This window comes from Colobus angolensis, unplaced genomic scaffold (assembly GCF_000951035.1).
Source record: "Colobus angolensis palliatus isolate OR3802 unplaced genomic scaffold, Cang.pa_1.0 Scaffold86, whole genome shotgun sequence".
Taxonomy (NCBI): Eukaryota; Metazoa; Chordata; class Mammalia; order Primates; family Cercopithecidae; genus Colobus; species Colobus angolensis.
Genome location: NW_012122487.1, coordinates 5168200 through 5188622, shown reverse-complemented (window position 1 = coordinate 5188622; position 20423 = coordinate 5168200).

Genomic DNA, 20423 nt, shown 5'->3' with positions numbered 1-20423 from the left:
GTCACTGACTTTGGCTGTGAGGTTTATGATTTCCTTTCTTCTGCTTACTTTGGTTTAATTTGCTTTTCCTTTTCAGTTTGTTAAGGTCATTCGTTTGAGACCTTTCTTCTTTTCTAACATAGATGTTAGGTGGTATAAATTTCTTCCTGAGTACTATGGTAGTGTCATCCCACAAATTCTATGTTATGTTTTCATTCAGCTCAAAATGCATTCTAGTTTTCTTTTGATTTATTTATTACCCAGTAGATTATTTAGAAGTGCATTATTTATAAATATTTGGGGATTTTTGAGATCTGCTTTTTATTTCTGATGTAATTTCATTGTGGTTAGAGAAAATACATTATATAACTTGAGTACTTTTAAATGTATTGAGAATTATTTTACAGTCAAGAATATTGCCTGTCTTGTATACATGTTTCCTGTACACTTCAGAATTTATATTTTGTCGTTGTTGGATGGAGTCTTTTATAAATGTTAATAAAGGCAATTTGGTTGATAGGATAGTTCTAGTCTACTATATGTCTGACAATTTTCTGTCCATTTGTTTTAATTATTGGGAAAAGGGTACTGAAATCTTCAACTTTAATTTAGGATTTTGTCTGTTTTACTTGTATTTCTGTGTTTTTCCTTCATGCATTGGAAGAAATAATATTGGGATGTAAATACTAAGGATTGTTATATCATCTTGATTAATTGAGCCCTTTATTAGTATGAAATGATGGTTTTGAGCCCTAGAAATAGTCCTTACTATGTTGTATTTTTTACTTGTGTTGACGTGTTACTGTGTGCATCTTTTTCCATTCTATTACCTTTTGTTTTAACCTATTAGTGTCTTTGTGTTTAAAGTGTAGGTTTGTAGTAAGCAAATATTGTTGCCTCTTTATCTTTTATCCAGTCTGAAAATCTCTGCCTTTTTTTGTGGATGTTTAGAACATTTACATTTAGTATGATTATTCATATCTTTAGATTTAAACCTGTCATCTTGCTGTTTGCTTTCTATTTGTTTCATCTGTTATTTATTCATTTCCTTTGTTTTTCCCTGCCTTTTTTTGAATTGAGTATTTTAATGATTCTGGTTTATCTCCCTTGTTCTTATATTGTTCATAGCTGTTTGTTCTGCTACTTTAGTGGCTGGTAGTGCCTAGATGGTCTATAACATTCCTCTTTAACTTATCACAGTTTAAGTGATATTTAGGACTTCACTTATTGCATACAAACCTTAGAGCAGTATACTTCATTTCTCTCTCTCTTGGCCTTTATGTTACTGTTGTTGTGTGTGTGTGTATGTGTGTGTATCTATAGATATATTACTTTTAGTTATATTATAAATCCCTGAGTACATAGTTGTTTTTGTTTGAATAATCAATTGTCTTTTAATAAATTTTAACAACAAAACATCTCCCATCTATAACCTGTAACATTTTCTGTGCTTTTCATTTCTTATGTAGATCCAGATATTCATCTGGTATCATTTTCTTTTTGCTTGAAGGACTTTCTTTAATATTTCTTTTTCGTGTGGTTGTCAAGTGATGAATTATTCCAGCTTTTATATGTCTGAAAGTAAGTCTTTACGTTGCCTGTGTTTTTGAAAGGTATTTTCATTGGATATAGAGTTCTTGGTAGACATTTTTTGTTCTTTTAGTGCTTTAAAGATGTTATCAACAGTCTTTTTGTTTTGTATTGCATATGCAATATTTGTATCTCTCATCCTTTGTATATAATTATGTCTTTTTCCTCTAGCCTGTATTTAAGATTTTTTTCCTTATCACTGGTTTTGAGTGTTTGATTATGGTTTCTTTCTTTCTTTTCTTTCTTTGTTTGTTTGTTTTTTTTTTTTGATATGGGTTCTCACTTTGTTGCCCAGGCTGGTCACAAATTTGCTTTGTTGTCCAGGCTGGTTATGAATATGATTTCATTTGATGTAATTTGCCTACTGTTTCTTGTGTTTAGGGTTCATTCAGCTTCTTGGATTCATTAGTTTGTTGTTTTACTCAAGTTTGTACATTTTCAGTCATTAATTTTTCAAAAATTTATTTGTCCCTCTCCAATTCTTCTCTCCCTCATGAATTTCACTTACTCATCTGTTAACTCACTTGATATTGTCCCATATCTTACTGATTATTTTCTTTCTTTTTTGATTCATTTTCTCTGTGTGTTTCATCTTTGGATTGATTTTATTGCTAGGCTTTAAATTTCACTAATCATTTTTCCTGCAAGATCTCCCGTGGTTAATACCATCCAGTGTATTATTTATCTCAGACATTGTATTTTTTATGTCTGGGAATTACACCTTATATTTATGTGTATGTATATGCAGCTGTTCCTCAACTTGTAATAGACATCACATTATGTCCAGATAAACCTATCATAAGTTGAAAATATCGTAAGTTGATAATGCATTTCGTACACCTAATATACGAAACATCATAGCTTAGCCTCGCCTACCTTAAACATGCTCAGAACTCTTACATTAGCCTGTAGATGAGCAAGATCATCTAACACAAAGTGTATTTTATAACAAAGTAATGAATATCTCATGCAGTTTATTGAATACTGTACTGAAAGTGAAAAGAAGAATGGTTTTATGGGTGTTCATAGTATGATTTGTACTGAATGTGTATCACCTTTGCACTGTTGTAAATATGAAAAATCTTAAGTTGAACTATCATAAATTGGGGACCGTCTATGTTTGTATGTCTGTATGTATATATTCTACATCTCCTTTTAACTTTTTAAACAAATGGAAAGTAATTATAATTATTTTAATATCTTTGTCAAACAGTTGTATCATCTGTGGCATACTGAGCTGGACTTATTTGGTTGTTTTTTCTCATTATGGATCATATTTTTTTTTGCTTCTTTGCAGTGCCTAATAATCTTTAGTTGTATGATACTGTGAATTTTACTTCACCTGGGGGGCTGGGTGTTTTAATTTTTCTATAACAATTCTTGGTCTTTGTTCTGGGACACAGCTGAATTACATGGAAACAGTTTTATTCTTTTAGGTCTTGCTTTTACTATTTGCTAGGAGGGACCAGAGCATCATTTAGTTTATAGCTAAAGCGCCTTGCTTTGCACTACTGAGATAAGACCTGTCTGAATTCTCTACTCAATTCCAGGTCAATTATAAGGTTTTCCAGTATGTCCAGTGGGAATAGGCATGCTTCCTGGCCCCATGGCAATGTGCTGAGTGCTATTTCCTCTACTGTTTTTGGGTTCTGTTCTCAGTCTTGGTTAGTTTCCTCACATGCATGTGTTGATCAGGACTCTACTGAATAGTTAAGGGAAACATTTTATAGATATCCTGAGTTCTCGCTCAGTGCAGCTCTGTTCACTCTGGTACTCTGTTCTGCAAACGCTAGTCACCTTGGTCTCCTCAGATTCTGATCTCTCTTCACTCTGTTCACCTGTGTTCTCTCTCTTTGCATTGTGACCTGGAAAATCTCTCAAAGCAGTAAACTGGGACAATTGTAGGGCTCACTTCATTTGTTTCCTCTCAGTCAGGGATCACTGTCCTTCATTTCTTGATACTTATTCTTGAAAATGGTTGTTTCTTATACAGATAGATATATACATACATATGGCTGATTGATTGGTTGGTTTCAGGCAGGAGGTTAAACATAATCCCTCTTACTCCATTTTGCCCAGAACTGATGGCCTGCTTTTTGTTTCGTCAGAACCTGGTAGCTATCTATATCTTTAAAGGCATTCATTATGGTCCAGTGGGAACAACAGTTTAAAACTGAAGGTCTCATCCTATTTCTACCAATTACCAGCTGTCTCAAGGAACAGACTTATGGAGTCTCCTACTCAGAAGGTCATGTGGCTGATCCTCCAGTGCTGCATAAATCGCTTTCTGTACAGTCTCTATTTTATGCTGTCACATGTTGGGCAGCTCTCCCTTTTGAAGAACGCATTTCCTATTTTAGGTATTGCTCATAATTCGAAACATCTTTTTCATATTAGCTGAAATTGGTCTTTTACTAATCTCCACCCACATTTATCTAGCAAAGTCCTATGAGATTAGTGTAATCTTTTTTTCCCACACAGTAGCCCCACTCTTATTTGAGGGTTTTTGTCCTCTTCCTTCCCAGGTCTCCCAGAGTAAAAACATTTTGAGCTCTGTGAGCCTTAGTTGTCTAATCTATAAAATGTGCTATTTATTTTAAAAGGATTCCTGTATCTGTGAGTGCCTTCTTTAATGAGTCAGATACCATGCCAGATGCTCAGGATGCAGAAGAGAATATGCCCTCTCTGCCTTCCAGGGACTCAGACAAACTGGGGGAAGAGAAGTTAAATGATACAGCACAGAGATAAAATTGCTAATAGAAGTATGCCAAGCATGCTGGGCAATTCATAGGATTTTATAGATGAAATTAATGCAAGTATGTGAAATGTACTCTATGTGCTGTAAAGGACTGTATGTTTGATTATGTTTGATATTAGTAGTAGTGATCAAAGATGTACCAGCAGCTGCTCCATACCCATTTTTTTTTTCTGGAGTCTGTTATGCTTTGACCTTTTCAATGTTAAGGTTCTGTTTGAAACCTCTGGGTTCCACATAATTAATTAGTTTTAGTGTGTGCCAACAGGAGGTGGAAACATGATAATAAGTTCATTTTCCTCCTGCTGTTGCAGGTTATTTAGGCTTACTCTTATAAAAGACAACTTATACCCAGTGAATTATCATATGAATTCTAATCTTGTAAGCTAGGAACACTGTAAATCTCTACTGATGCTTTATTGAGTAGGACTTTACAACTCCAGATGGTAGTTGTAATACTTTAGCATTTACCATACGGAGAAATAGAAAACAATTTTCTGAAGAAAGCATTGACAAAATTCCAATATCATGGTTTTGTAGCACTAGTTCATGCCATCCTCTAGTTCCGCAGTGTTGGAACTTCTTATTGTGGTTTATCAAGCATTTCACTACATTGCCAACAATATAAAAAACAAAATTAAGAACTACCGTAGACTGATGTGGCATGGTGCTTAAGTCAGGCTTTGAGAAAGTACACAGTGTGGCAGCATTTCTTAAAGGCTTGGAGACCGTGTTAAAAATGCAGATTTTGGCCAGGTGCAGTGACTCACTCCTGTAATTGCCACACTTTGGGAGGCCAAGGCTGGTGGATTGCTTGAGCCCAGGAGTTTGAGATCAGCCTGGGCAACATGGTGAAATCCCATCTCTACCAAAACAACCCACAAAAATTAGCTGGGCATGGTGGCACGCCTTGTAGTCCCACCTACTCAGGGGGCTGAGGTGCAAGGATCACCTGAGCCTGGGGGAAGTCAAGGTTCCAGTGAGTTGTGATCATGCCACTGCACTCCACCCTGGTGACAGAGACCCTGTCTGAAAAGAAAATGCTAATTCCCAGGCCCCACCTCCAAATATTCTTATTTAGCCGTTCAAGAAAGTGGGGGCTGCACTGTACTTTTAATTAGTTTCTGGATGATTCTGGTTCAGGTGGGTCCTGCTTCGAGGAACACTGGTGGAGGGAGTGACCCTGTATTGTAAGGAGAATTGATTTTCCTTCTTCTTCTGCCTGTGACCTTGTATTTATTCTGCCATCCACTATAACTTCTGAGGGTTTACTTTTTGTCAGGAATTTAAATCCCAAGATGTCAAAAAGATGAGTTAAAATGGTTCTGTTATTGAAGTATCTTCATTATGGCCTGTCTGGTTTAGTCAGGGTAGCTGCCTAATCTTGAATGGGTTACTTTTGAGCTCACTGCATATAATTGGAATAATATGGTCTACCTGATCTTCAGGAGGGTTATTGTGAAAACCAACTGAACATCAAGTGCCTTGCAACAGTCATAGCTAATACTACTTAGTCCTTTCTTAGCATTAATTGTGCCAATATTACTTCTTTCCAAAGTGGTTAAGGTATCTAAATAAGATTCTGAACTCTAAAACTTGAAACACTGTAAAGTGATACATGTGAGTTAACTATTTATAGACTGTTTCTAGGAACTGCCAGGCCTAATTCCAATCAATGTTTTCATGATCTGCCAAATTCAGAGCAGCTTATAAATATGAAGAAGGAACAGAATCTTGTCTAGAGTATAAAGTTAAGCTATTGGAGTCAGATACATCATGTCCTTCTCGGTACATTTGCAAGTTTTTGGCTGGGCACACTGGCTCATGCGTGTAATCCCAACACTTTGGAAGGCCAAGGTGGGAGAATAGCTTGATTGAGCCCAGGAGTTTGATCCCAGCCTGGGCAACATAACGAGGCCCTGTCTCTACCAAAAAATAAAAAAATTTAGCTGGGCGTGGTGGCATGCACATGTGGTCCTGGCTATTTGGGAGGCTGAAGTAGGAGGATCCCTTGAGCCCAGAAGTTAGAAGCTGCAGTGAGCTATGATTGCATCACTGTACTCTAGCCTAGGTAATGAAGAGAGACCCTGTCCTAAAAAAAAAAAAAAAAAGTTGTAATGCCCTTGTGCTATTGGTATTTAAAATATCTACGTGAAGAATCATTTCCACATTTGATTTCATGTATCACCTGTGTATATATAATAATAAACTATAAATTATATTATTTTTGATAAGTAGAATTTCTTTTTATTTCTATTTACTAATTCAAAAAAAACTCCTCTTTATTTTTGATGTATTGAATATCCTGTTTATGAAGTTGTAGTTGACCAAAACAAATATACAAAATCTTCAGTGACAAATTAAGTAGTATTACATTTTATCAATAGAAGGAAAGATGTTTACTTTATTTTGCTTGATTCTCAAATTTTAATTTTAGCAGCATCCCCTCTCCCAAAGAAATTAACTTGGTACCAGAGACATGATGTGTCAAAGAAATTGTCCCAAAAGAGAATTAACTGCATCATCTTCTGCCTCTTTACAGACAGGAGGGGACAAAAGAAGAAAGTTACTTTCTAACATGCTTTCGATACTTAGATTGTTAAAAGAAAAACCTTAGACAAATTAAATTTAACGGAGTTTAATTGAGTGAAGAATGATTCGCGAATCAGGCAGCCCCTGAACCAGAATACGTTGAAAGAGGCTTTGGCCTGCCTTGTGGTTGAGGGAGATTTATGAACAGAAAAGGGTAAGTGAAGTACAGAAAATGAAAATGAGGTACTGAGACAGCTGGATTGGTTACAAATCAGTGTCTGCCTTATTTGAACATGGTTTGAACAGTTGGCAGCGCTTATTGGCTGAACCCTGGTGATTGGCCCAAGAGTTGGTCACAGTCTGTTTGCATATCTAGTTAGGTAACCTTACAGTTCACTACTTGCTAAGAAACCTTTAGACTGAACCTAAATTATGTAAGGAGGCAGTTTTAGGCTAAGCTCAATTTAACAAGATGAAATGAGATATAAGGAAATGTAAGAAATAATAATGAAGGACTTACCACTCAGTTTTCTAAATTTAACTTTTCAAAAAGCCTGATGGTCTTGGTATTGAAGATGTATACCTATCTAAACTGGTGGTTCTTGACTTATCAGCCATGATGTGCTTTTCTTCCAGGACCTCTTCATAGATGAGCCACCAATGTTTGATGAATGTGGACAATTAGCATTTGCTGCAGTGGTCACTACAGTGGCTTTCCAGAGGAAACATTTTGATTGGATTGAGTGGTAGTGTGTTGTGAAGCTGGGTACAACTTGTGGCATGTAAGACATGGGAAGCCTTATAGACTGGTAATAAAACGAGGTCAGTGTTTCAGGCCACATCTGCTCTGCTTTCTGAATTCACGCACTCTCCTCTGGCTAGTTCTTGCTAACCTACTTGGTCCTGAGTCTCTTTGTGGCCCACTAGGTTGGCAGCTTCGTTAAACTGACTGCTTGGCTTCTGACTTTGGTTTTGGTCCCTAGAAGTGGACCCATCCACACCAATATGGTTGAGAAAATTAACATTGAAATGGCCACATCCAGGGGTTTCTATGGAACTTGACTGTTTCAGGGTTTATTTCAGGATTACAAAAGTAATACATATTTATTGGGAAAAGTATAAACAAACAAAAGGAAATTTAGACAATCTGTATTCTCTCATCAGAGACAGTTTTGATATGTAAGGACTTAGTTTTCTGTTAATCTTTTTTTATATGTATATTTTAACAGGATCATACTATTGTAAGCCTGATTTCTTTTCACTTTGCTACTTATAATAAATATATTTTCCATCATTTTAAATGGTTGCTGTGTGTTCCATTAAATGAATGTACCATATTTTACCTAACCAGTATAGTTTTTGTGGTAATTTCTTGGAAAATTTCTCTTTAATTTCCTGTTACCAGTCCAGCTAAAGGAAAAAAGTATATTTTTATGGGCAGTTATCCATGCATGCACTTAACATACATGTTCCTCATTATATATTTGTAGCTTTGAATCCCTGGTTCTCAGGCCTAAGGAGTTGGAGTGAACCATACCACTGGCTTTTCTGGTTCTCCAGCTTGAAGAGAGTAGGCCATAGGCCTTCTCAGCCTCCACAACACATGAGCCCATTCCCCTAATAAATACCCTTTCGTTTATCTATATGTCTATATCTCCTATTGATTCTGTTTCTCTGGAGAACCCTAATACAACCACTAATAGGAAAATTAGGACAATGAGATGGGGGTTAGTTCTGGAGAGAACCCAGTGGAGGTGTCAGTAGTGAGGTGAGGTGAGGTTGATAGTTATGCTGGTGCCCAAGACACATGTATAATTTTCATAACAGTAGCTAAGTATGCACTCTCTCTGCGTTGCTATATCCACTTGTAAGTATAGTTTGTAGACTCTACTTTGGAGGAGTCTGAAGGTGGTGAGGAAGTGAAAGACGTGCCCAAGGTGACATACCCAGGAAGTGGCAGGATTGATACCCAGGAAGTGTGACTTTTTGGGCTTCCCCTCTTTAAGTTAACCTCAGATCTGTTCTGTTCCTGCAAAGAGAAGGTAAGTATGATTATGAAAATCTTCTATTTAGTAAGCTTTACTGGTCTCTACTTTTAGACAAAATGTCAGTTGTCTGTATGTGTAGTACCAATATATTGCAGATACAGAAAACTATTGCATATACAGACATATAGTTAATGTCTCAATACTCAAGAGAAAGTATTTTCTCCATGCAATCATGAACAATCATTTACTTTTGGAAATAGTCATTGCACTTTTGCACTCTAAACCTTTTGTGATTGAGTGTGGCAATGAGTGTGCAGTAAAATGTTTTTTTAAAAAATTCCTCCATTTACCAGATAGCTCATCAGAATTTACATACCTCTGGATCACTTCCCTTCAGCATCTGATAAGGCTTATACATACATTGTCACTTATTTTCTTCATAAATTAACCATTTTCTTCTGTCAGTAATTTATGTCCATATCTGACTATAACTACGATTCCAGTAGGATGTGGCAGATACAGGTGAGAGATGCATATCCTCGTTCTTTGTATCAGCTCATTATCTCAGCTTCACTGCTGATCCTTTCTCTCACAGAGGCCTTGAATCAAAATCACCAGTGCCTGCTTAGTAATTTTACTAAATTGTAAAAGATAAATAGTACTATACAGTCAAAGTACATTGAAAACACACTCACAGTTTGTTTTCTGTCACAGAAAACAAAACAGAAAAATGTTTTCTGGATGCCAGTGCAAGCTTATTGCATTGCTGTAGATAAATGGTCTTTGTGGATTTTATTTGTTTCATATTTGTACAAAGCTTTCATAATGTACTGTCAAATTCTCACCTTATGTATTTTTTATGTTTTTTAAATTAGTGTTCAGGGAGCCTTGTAACATTTCTTCTATGTTATCTATTTTTACCAAACTTCAATATCTTATATTTTCAATTAAAAAATTAAAATGAATAAGTTCTCTGGTTTTTTATGTAATTAATATCACATTATTTTTGCCTTCAGTATCATGTACATGGTACCTGTTTATGAACTGTTGTTAATAATTTAGCACCTTCTTTCTAAACAAATGATTTTATACATCTTTCATATATAAACCTAAATACAGAGCAGTTCACTGCCAGATGTGGTTGAGAAATGTATCTCAATAATTTGTTGAGATCAAAAGTTGTTAACTTCTCCTAAACTTTCAAGCTGTGTAACAAGAGGGATTGCCTCTATTTAACCTTTAATGGAAAAGCAGGTTTCAGATAAAGTCTGACACCCGATGTCTTTTTCTTCATGACTCTGTCTTACGATTTCCTTGCTACAACTTTTATCTTCTTCCTCTGTTTTCCTGAGGATTTCTGCTATCTATGAAGACTTGTCTCCAATGATTTTTATGGTTTTTTTTCTCTCTCCCAAAATAAAAATGTACATGCCTTTCCTGATTTCTTTCAGCACTTTGAATGTGTCATCCTGGTGTCATCTGGCCTCCATTGTTACAGATAAGAAGTCATCTGTTCATCTTATTGTGATGCCATCATTACATAATGAAATTCATAATTTTTCTCTTATTGATTTCAAGAGTTTATTTTCAACATTTTGAAGTGCCTGGTGTGGTTCTCTTTGAGTTTTTCCTACTTGTAGATCATTGAGCTTCTTTGAAGTGTAGATTAGCATTTTTCATCAGTTTGGAAAGTTTTTAACATGATTTCTTTGAATATTCTTTCTACTCCTTTCTGTCTCTCATCTCTTTCTTGTATTTTGATTATGTGTTGGTTTGCTAACTGCTATCCCCCATTTCTGAAGCCCTGTTTATTACTTTTTCTTCTTTATTCCCTCTCTGTTCTTCAGATCATGTCATCTGCCTTCATGTATCATCATGCCTGCCTTCATCAGGTTTGCTGATTCATTCTTTTGCCCATGCAAATGAAGTGCTTAGCCCTTCTTGTGAATTTTTCATGGAAATTTTTGTACTCTTCAAGAATCCCATTTGGCTCTTTTAAAAAATAATTTGTCTGTTTATTTATATCCTCTATTTGATCAGACTTTGTCATCATGCCTTACTTTACTTCCATAGGCATGGTTTTCCCTTAGTTCTTTGGATGTATTTATAATGACTACTGCCAAGCCATATGTGCTAATTCCAACATCTGGGCCCTGAAAAGGAGCTGTCTGTTGCCTGTTTTGCACACCCACCTTCCCATCATGTATGTTTCATGTTTTCTTGGGTGTGTGTGTGTGGATGCATGTGTTTGAATGTCTCATAATTCCTTGTTGAAACCTGTACATTTTAGGTACTATGGTAACTATGGATATTGATCCTCTCCCTTTTCTAGGGAAAGTTTCTTGAAGTTGTTTGCTCATTTGTTGATTTGTTTAGTGACTTGGCTGTACTAATTATTTGAAGAATATTTTTCTCACTCTGTGTGGCCCCTGATATTTCTGCTCAAATTTTTTTCTTTGTGTTTATCTGTTAGTGTGGGTTCCTAGGAGTCACCTCTGGGTCTGCCTAAATCATTTGTTAATCAATGTTTGTGCTTAAGCTGGCTTACCCAGTTGGATGTATGTGTGGCTTTCACAGTTCAGGGAATTTATACTTTTGTCCTGAGTTCCACCAGGCTCTAGTAGATAAGTGGTTCTTTCTTCATTCTCTCCTGAGAGGGTGCAGCATGGACATCCATACAGTCTTCCAGACCATGACAGGTGAATGAGATTTTATTTTATTTTAACTCCCTTCCTAGGAGTCACCCCTGGGATAGAGGAGCTTAACATTCAGCAAGTATTTGGTCAAAGGTTATGCTTAAGCCCCTCAAGTTGGTAAGCCTTTTGCATTTTGCTGATGGATCTGTGTACGACTTGGGAAATTTTTTTCAAATCTGTTCCACATTCCACTCAATTTACTCCTGAGTAGAAATAAAAGAGATGTGCATTCCAGGGCGTGTGCGTAGCCTTCTGAGCCCATAGGGATGAGTGTGATTCCAAGAGCACTCTTCTTTGGTGTCTCTCCATTTCTTGGTCCACCATTTACTGTTTTCCTGAAGCTACCAGACCCTGCATAACTGCTTGCCACCAAAATCTCCATTGTTTTTGACAATGACAATGCCCTTAGGCATGAACTTCTCCCCTCTTTGTTCCAAATAGAGTTGGTCTCCTCAGGCAGCAAGGCAGAGCTCCCTGTGTCCTCAGGGCGTGCCGTTTCTCCTGCATAGAATCTGTGGCACTGAGCCAGACTTTTGGTGATGGTGGCTCTGGTCTTTGCTGCCTGCCTCTCTTGGTGGAATCTCTACCCTATGAGTGAGCTGGGGTTGGGGTGTTAAGGGCCCCAGTATACTCAGACTTTGCTCTTGGCACACAGCCTTGCTGCACAAGTGGGAACTGAATAGGCAAAGGAGATGGAGTCCTTTTAGCAGCACCTGCCAAGAATTGTGCTTCCACAACACATGGTTGGGGGTTGAATAGGCAGCGAGAGGCACTGGCAGCCTGCCCCTTTCAGGTGAAACTCTAGCCCTAGACTAGGAGCTGGGGAGAATGGGAACCCCTGTGTTCTTGGCCATATCTTCCCATAGCAAAGCTTCCATCACAGAGCTGGCAATAGGGGTGTAGGGAGGGTGTGGGACTTGCTCCAATGCCACAGATTCTTGCCATTCTTACAAAGATTTAGTGTATTTTCTTGAAGAGATGTTTCTCCACTTGCTGTATGCCCTTAGGAAAATTTCCAGAAATTTAAATGTTTCCTTAGTTTGTTTTAAGTAATTTTCACCAGTTGAATAAATGGTGGTTGCACCAGGAGAGGATCTGCTGATCTCACACTGCTGTTCCAGAAGGCTCCCCTTCTTAGCGTAGTTTGTTAAGGCTTTTCTCCAGCAGAGTGACATTTAGCTTATCTGATGGGCTAATCTTTCATTGTCATTGAATGTGTTCATCAGGCTGTGACCTCTTATATCTTTGTGTTCCCTGTCTCCAGTATTATGAGTGCTACTTCATAGAAGTACTCAAATGTCTGAATGAATGAATAGATGCCACATTTTTCAAGTGGTGTTTTGATTTTTATTCAAAAGGACTGATGCAAACAGTGTGGACTTTGGGCAGTGTGGGGCTTTGCTGGCTGTGGAAGTAGGTTTTGACTCTGCTGACTCAGCATAATCATAGTGAGCTAGAACGTTTAAAAATAGAAGGGATATGAAGAACTACTACACAACATATGAATAAGAAGAGACAACCCAATAGCAGAACAAACAACAGTAGCAGCAACAACAAAAAATGGATGCATGATATGCCTAGGCAAGCTATAAAATAGGAAGCAGAGAAGATCAGTTAGCATTAAAGATATTCCACCTGTCAGGAATATGACATTTAAAACAATGATGTAACGTAAAGTTATGATCATCAGATTTGCAAAAATTAAAAAGTCTGACATATTGGGGAAGATGTGGAGAAACAGAAATTTTGGTAAACTGCAGGTAGAACTATAAATTGGTGTAATTCCTTTGGGGAGGAATGTAGCAGTAACAAAATAGGTTGAAGATTATACAGTCACACACTAGACACAGTAATTATATTACAAGCTATAGATTCCAGGGAAGATTCTCACTCATGAGCAGCAGGAGGCATTCATAGAGAGGTGCTTGTTGCTGCACTTTTTGTAATAGTGAAAATCATAAAACAACCCTAATATACATCAGTGGGGAAATGGAGAAGTAAATGTTAATACAGTCTTACAGTGGAACACGATGCAGCAGTTAAGATGAATAGTCTATCTCTACGGAGAGCAACATATGTAAGTTTGATGGGTAACAAGTTACAGGAGGTTGTATACTGTATAATATTATATACTGTTTATGTAAATTGAAAAACAGCAAATAAGTTTTTGTTGTTTATGGATGCCATAGCACAGGTGTCAGCTATCTAAAGTATGTAGGCTGAATGTGACCCATGGGCTGTTTTTGAACAGCTCACAAGCTAAGAATGATGTTTACATTTCAAAAGTATAAAAACAACCAAAACATGTTACATAGACTCCACCTGACCCTCAAGTTTTAAAATATTTCTATTTGCTCCTTTACTAAAAACGTTTGCCAGTTTCTTCAGTACAGATGATCTGTGTGCCCAGGGCCATGCCCTCCAGCCCAAGCTTGGTGGATAGCTCCCTGAAGGCCACCTCTGACTTTCCTGCCTCAGGAGTTATTCCTGTGCCTTGGAACTTCAGCTCTTCCTGGGGGCAGCCTGAAACATAGGGATTAACACACTGGAGGCAGCCACAACCACTGGGAATGTGAATCAGTGGATGATGATTTCCATATCTTCCTCTTCATCCAAGGAACTGTGCTGAGGGATGTTCTTCATGCTCCCTCACAGGGACCCAGCACAGTTCAGTCGTTTTGCCCAACTTAGTGACCGGCTCCAGAACATGCCCTTTACTGACCTTGCCTTTCTCTGCCCTGCCCCTCTCTTCTGGCTCCTTCCCTCTGTTTGCTGGAACCATCACCCAGATAATCTCCTGTCCCTTCATCCTCATTCCAGATTCTGCTTTGAAAGACTCCAGACTAAGACAGACATGTGGGCAGTAAAAGAATAAAACTGCCATTGGGAAGGAGAATGGTTATCCCAGGGAAGACAGGGAGCATAAAAGGGGCTTTCATTGTATTTGTTACATGTTATTTCTTTATTTGAAAATATCTGTAATAAATATGGCAAAATGTTTGCTTTTTAAACGCTTGGTATTTACATTTTTGAGTTTGAAATAATGTACCAGATTTCTGTATGAAACTAGTCTTCTTCCTTGATTTTTCTTTCTTCAGGAACCTGACTCTTGTGGTTCTTAAAATCTGGTTTCTACCTTGGCACGTTCCTCATATCCTGAGGAAAATGGATTCACTATGAGAATAAAGGAAGGGTGTATATATTCAACTAATAGAAAAGATGATGTACCACAGCAATTAAATCAAAAGTGGCTTTTCCTCCATTATTTTGTGCTTCATAATATAACTTACTCTTCCAGCAGAATGGTAGTGGTATCTAAAACCTTCTACTTAAAGATACTCTTCTGAATTCTTTTTTTAATTGTTTAATTTTTTAAATTGTTTATGTATGTATGTATTTTATTATACTGTAAGTTCTGGGATACATGTGCAGAACGTGCAGATTTGTTACATAGGTATACATGTGCCATTGTGGTCTGTTGCACCCATCAACCTGTCATCTACATTAGATATTTCTCCTAATGCTATCCCTCCCCTTGGCCCCCACCCCCGACAAGCCCCAGTGTGTGATGTTCCCCTCCCTGTGCCCACATGTTCTCACTGTTCAACTCCCACTTATTAGTGAGGACATGCAGTGTTTGGTTTTCTGTTCTAGTTTTAGTTTGCTGAGAATGATGTTTTCCATCCTCATCCATGTCGCTGCAAAGGACATGAACTCATTATTTTTTATGGCTGCATAGTATTCCATGGTGCATATGTGCCACATTTTCTTTATCCAGTCTGTCATTGATGGGCATTTGGGTTGGTTCCAAGTCTTTGTTACTGTGAATAGTGCTGCAATAAACATACGTGTGCATGTATCTTTATAGTAGAATGATTTGTAATCCTTTTGGTATATACTCAGTAATGGGATTGCTGGGTCAAATAGTATTTTTACTTCTAGCTCCTTGGGAAATTGCCACACTGTCTTCCACAATGATAAATTTACACTCCCACCAATAGTGTAAAAGCATTCTTGTTTCTCCATATCCTCTCCAGCATCTGTTGTTTCCTGAGTTTTTAATGATCATCATTGTAACTGGCATGAGATGGTATCTCACTGTGATTTTGATTTGCATTTCTCTAATGGCCGTGATGATGAGCTTTTTTTCATATGTTTGTTGGCTGCATAAATGTTGTCTTTTGAAAAGTATCTGTTTAAATCCTTTGCCCACTTTTTGATGGGATTGTTTGATTTTTCTTGTAAATTTGTTTAAGTTTCTTGTAGATCCTGGATATTAGCCCTTTGTCAGATGGATAGATTGCAAAAATTTTCCCCCATTCTGTAGGTTGTCTGTTCACTCTGATGATAGTTTCTTTTGCTGTGCAGAAGCTCTTTAGTTTAATTACATCCCATTTGTCAATTTTGGCTTTTGTTGCCATTGCTTTTGGTGTTTTAGTCATGAAGTCTTTGCCCATGCCTGTGTCCTGAATGGTATTGCCTAAATTTTCTTCCAGGGTTTTTATGGTTTTAGGTCTGACGTTTAAATCTTTAATCCATCTTGAGTTAATTTTTGTATAAGGTGTAAGGAAGGGGTCCAGTTTCAGTTTTCTGCACATGGCTAGCCAATTTTCCCAACACCATTGATTAAATAGGGAATCTTTTCCCCATTGTTTATTTTTGTCAGGTTTGTCAAGGATCAGATGGTTGTAGATGTGTGGTGTTATTTCTGAGGTCTGTGTTCTGTTCATTGGTCTATATATCTGTTTTGGTATGAGTACCATGCTGTTTTGATTACTGTAGCCTTATAGTATAGTTTGAAGTCAGGTAGTGTGATGCCTCCACCTTTGTTGTTTTTGCTTAGGATTGTCTTGGCTATACGGGTTCTTTTTTGGTTCCGTATGAAATTTGAAGTAGTTTTTTCTAATTCTGTGAAGAAAGTCAGTGGTAGCTTGATGGTAATAGCACTGAATCTATAAATTACTTTGGGCAGCGTGGCCATTTTCATGATATTGATTCTTCCTATCCATGAGCATAGAATGTTTTTCCATTTGTTTGTGTCCTCTCTTATTTCCTTGAGCAGTGACTTGTAGTTCTCCTTGAAGAGGTCCTTCACATCCCTTGTGAGTTGTATTCCTAGGTTTTTTATTCTCTTTGTAGCAATTGTGAATGAGAGTTTACTCATGATTGGGCTCTCTGTTATTAGTGTATGGGAATGTTTTTGATTTTTTGCGCATTGAATTTTTTTAATCCTGAGACTGCTGAAGTTGCTTATCAGCTTAAGGAGTTTTTGGGCTGAGATGATGGGGTTTTCTAAATATCCAATCATGTCATCTACAGAGACAGTTTGACTTCCTCTCTTCCTGTTGGAATACGCTTTATTTCTTTCTCTTGCCTGATTGTCCTGGCCAGCACTTCCAATACTGTGTTGAATAGGAGTAGTGAGAGAGGGCATCCTTATCTTGTGCTGGTTTTCAAAGTGAATGGTTCCAGCTTTTTGCCCATTCAATATGATATTGGCTGTGGTTTTGTCATAAATAGCTCTTACTATTTTGAGATACATTCAATCAATACCTGGTTTATTGAGTGTTTTAGCGTGAAGGGGTGTTGAATTTTATCAAAGGCATTTTCTGCATCTGTTGAAGATACTCTCCTGAATTTTAAATGACAGGTCAAACGTGCTCTAAGTTGCTCTAAATATGATGTGAATGGATGGTAATTCAACAAAGTGGCAAAATTTTCAGGAAACTGTAATTCATTGGGAAAATTTCTCTTAGACTTCAGAAAATTAAATCTCACTGAAGATTTTAATATGCTGTGTAAGGAGACGAACCAAAACAAAAGGACAGAAACAATTTTTTAAGTAAGTGCACACTTAAGCTTACTTAGAGAACAGGATGTTTTTATTAGCAGATTTGGGACTTGAGGCATGCAAAACTTTCAGAGAGCCATATGTTCTTGTGCATGCCAGCCTTGCGACAGTCACGACTCTGGTTCTGCAGATGAAAGCAAAACGTTGTATAGCCCTTATGGTAGGAATGATACCTTTTCCTAAAGCAGTGTCCTTTGGTTATGCCAAGCTGTTATTTGGCTGAGTGGCTTTGCACTAAGTATATCTAGAGTGATGTTTTAAAATTATAAATCTTATGTTTCTCCCTGCTATGGACTGAATGCTTGTGTTCCCCCAAATATATGTTGAAGCCCTAACGCCTAATGTGATGGTATTTGGAGATGGGGCCCTTGGGAGGTATTTAAGGTTATATGAGTTCATGAGGGTAGGACACTGCTGATGGAATTCATGCCCTTATAAGAAGAGGAAGAGGGAGGGAGGCAGGGGGAGGCGGGGGAGAGAGAGAGAGAAAGAGAGAGACAGACAGAGACAGAGACACACAGAGAGAGAGAGAGAGAGAGAGAGCATCTTTCTCTCTCCACACAACCACAGAGGAAGGTTTATGTGAGGACACAGTGAGAAGGCGAAGGCAGCCACATGCAAGCCAGAAATTGAGCCTTCACCAAAAACCAACCATGTTGGCACCCTTATCTTGAGCTTCTAGTTCTAGAATCACAAGAAAGTAAGTTGCTGTTATTTAAGCTACCCGGTCTCTGGTATTTTGTTATGACAGCCCAAGCTGAGTTAATAGACTCCCTCATTGCTGTTAGAATGGAAGCCTTTGTTTCGTCCAAAGGGGCTTGCAGGTTCTGGCTTTTGCCAGTGTCTTCAGCTTCATCTCAAGTGCTGTCTCCCTCCCTCTCTGATTTTCATCGGTGCTGGTCTCTTGGAGGAGCCATGCTTTCCCTATTTGCCCCTGGGCCTTTGCACATCCTCCTCACAGTATCCTCAGTGCCTGACATACAAAAGACATTCAGTGACTATTTTTAAATGAACAAGTGGCAGAAATTAGAAGGTAGTCAGGTTCTGACCTGTGATGGCAGAGGAGGAGATACTGTGGAAGGGAAACAAGAATATAAAAAAGGCAACACATCTGACTGTCATGTTATATCTGATCGTGACTGTTTTAAATGACATGAGCGTTGAGTAGGCCAACTCACTTTCACTCTTTTCTCGGACTTCATCATATTCTCAACAACAATCAATCATACCAGCACATTAATATTACCCTTTAAAACATAGCCTGTTAAAGTAGTGCTGTTGGGAGATTGTGACTGGAATTGTTGTTAGTTACTCTTTTTCCTGGAACTGACTTTTGCCCTCAAGGTTTGCCACTGCAAGAGGCATATTTGGTGGGAAAGAGGAAAAGACAAATACAATGATGGTTCAGGGGAATGATATCAAAGAGAATTAATTAGAAATTGGAAGTTAAAGGAAGAATAAGCAGATGAAATTAGTATAGAGGTTGGTATACTGTTCCACTGCCTCCTTGTCTGTTAATATATTCTGGAGCATGTATCAGGCCTGCACTAGGCACTGGGAAAGAGGGATGAACAAGATCAAAATCACTGCCTTGCAGGAACTCAAAAAATTTGTAGAGGCATTCATATAAACAACGATACTTTAAAATACTATCTAACAATACTGTCTAACGGGGGCCATGGGAGCACAAAGGGGTTTGGAAGTCGTCATGGGGAAGAGTATGATTGGCCTAGTGATAATATGATTCAATAGGCCTATAGGCAAAGGAAGGAGATTATGGATTTATTATTGAAGGACAGTAAAGCCTAATTGATTTTAATCAATTCTTGTTCATTTCCAAGAAAATGTTTACCAACAGCTTTTAACAATATAAACAGATATAGGAAGCAAATCTTTAAAAATTTAAAATATTTTTACACACTGAAGTTGCATATTGATTATAGCCAACCCAAATAGATCCTTTCCTGGGAACAGAAGTTTGATTGGGTTTGGAATCAGGGGACCTGGGTTTCAGTCCTCTCTCTGTAACACCTGGCTGTCTGAACATAGCACACCTGGTCACTTCACTCCCCACGTCCTCAGCAGTTCTTACTGCTGCTGCCTTCCCCACTCTTCAACACAAGTATGTACCCGTGGGATGATATCTTCCCACCAAATCATAAGTTTACTTCTGCAGTGATTCTTTTTTGATGGGCGGTCTGACCTCCTCTTTCCTACAACCCTCACCCCACATCAAAAGTGTAATCCTTTGTTTTGCCAAAACAAAACAAAACTAGACTGCATAGGCTAGTGAATGTGTTTATTTCCCTCTCACATTCCCTTAACCTCTGCTTGCCAGCTCAGTGAACCAGTGTACTAAAGAACTCTTGTAACCTGAGTTGATTTGATAAGAAAACTTAATATAGGTCCCTTCTAGAAAGTGCACTCTCAATAGAGAATTGCATTTTGAAATGTAAATCTCAAGTTCATCACTCCATAACAGGTGCCCACAGGCACATTATTTTGCTTTTCAAGATCATCTGGAATGACGCCATTTAGACTAATTGTCCTCAACCTTTTAATTTACCTGGATTTTTGGAAAGTATCTGTGCTTCCTCCTTCAGCCACATGTCTGTCTGAGGCAGAAGCATTTTGGAAGTTTATAGTTACCATATCCGTGAGTTTTCATATGATGTCATCTTGTTCTTAGGTAACAGGACATATATTGGTGCTCATAGATTGACAGTAATCTCTTGCACTGGTGAAGTACTTTACAGTTGACAAAGCACTTACTCAATTATATTGTACAGTCTTCACATACCTTCATGTATAACTGCCCTGTGAGGTAGCTTTTAGTTATCCACATATTTGAAAAGTTAAGAGGTAAGACAGTTTGCCCACAGTTATCAACCTAGTAAGTAGCACACAATGTCCATCAACAGTTGAATGAATAAACAAAATATGGATTATCTATACAATGAAATATTATTCAGCCATAAAAGGAATGAAGCAGTGAGATATGTCACAACAGGAGGAACCTTCAAAATATTATG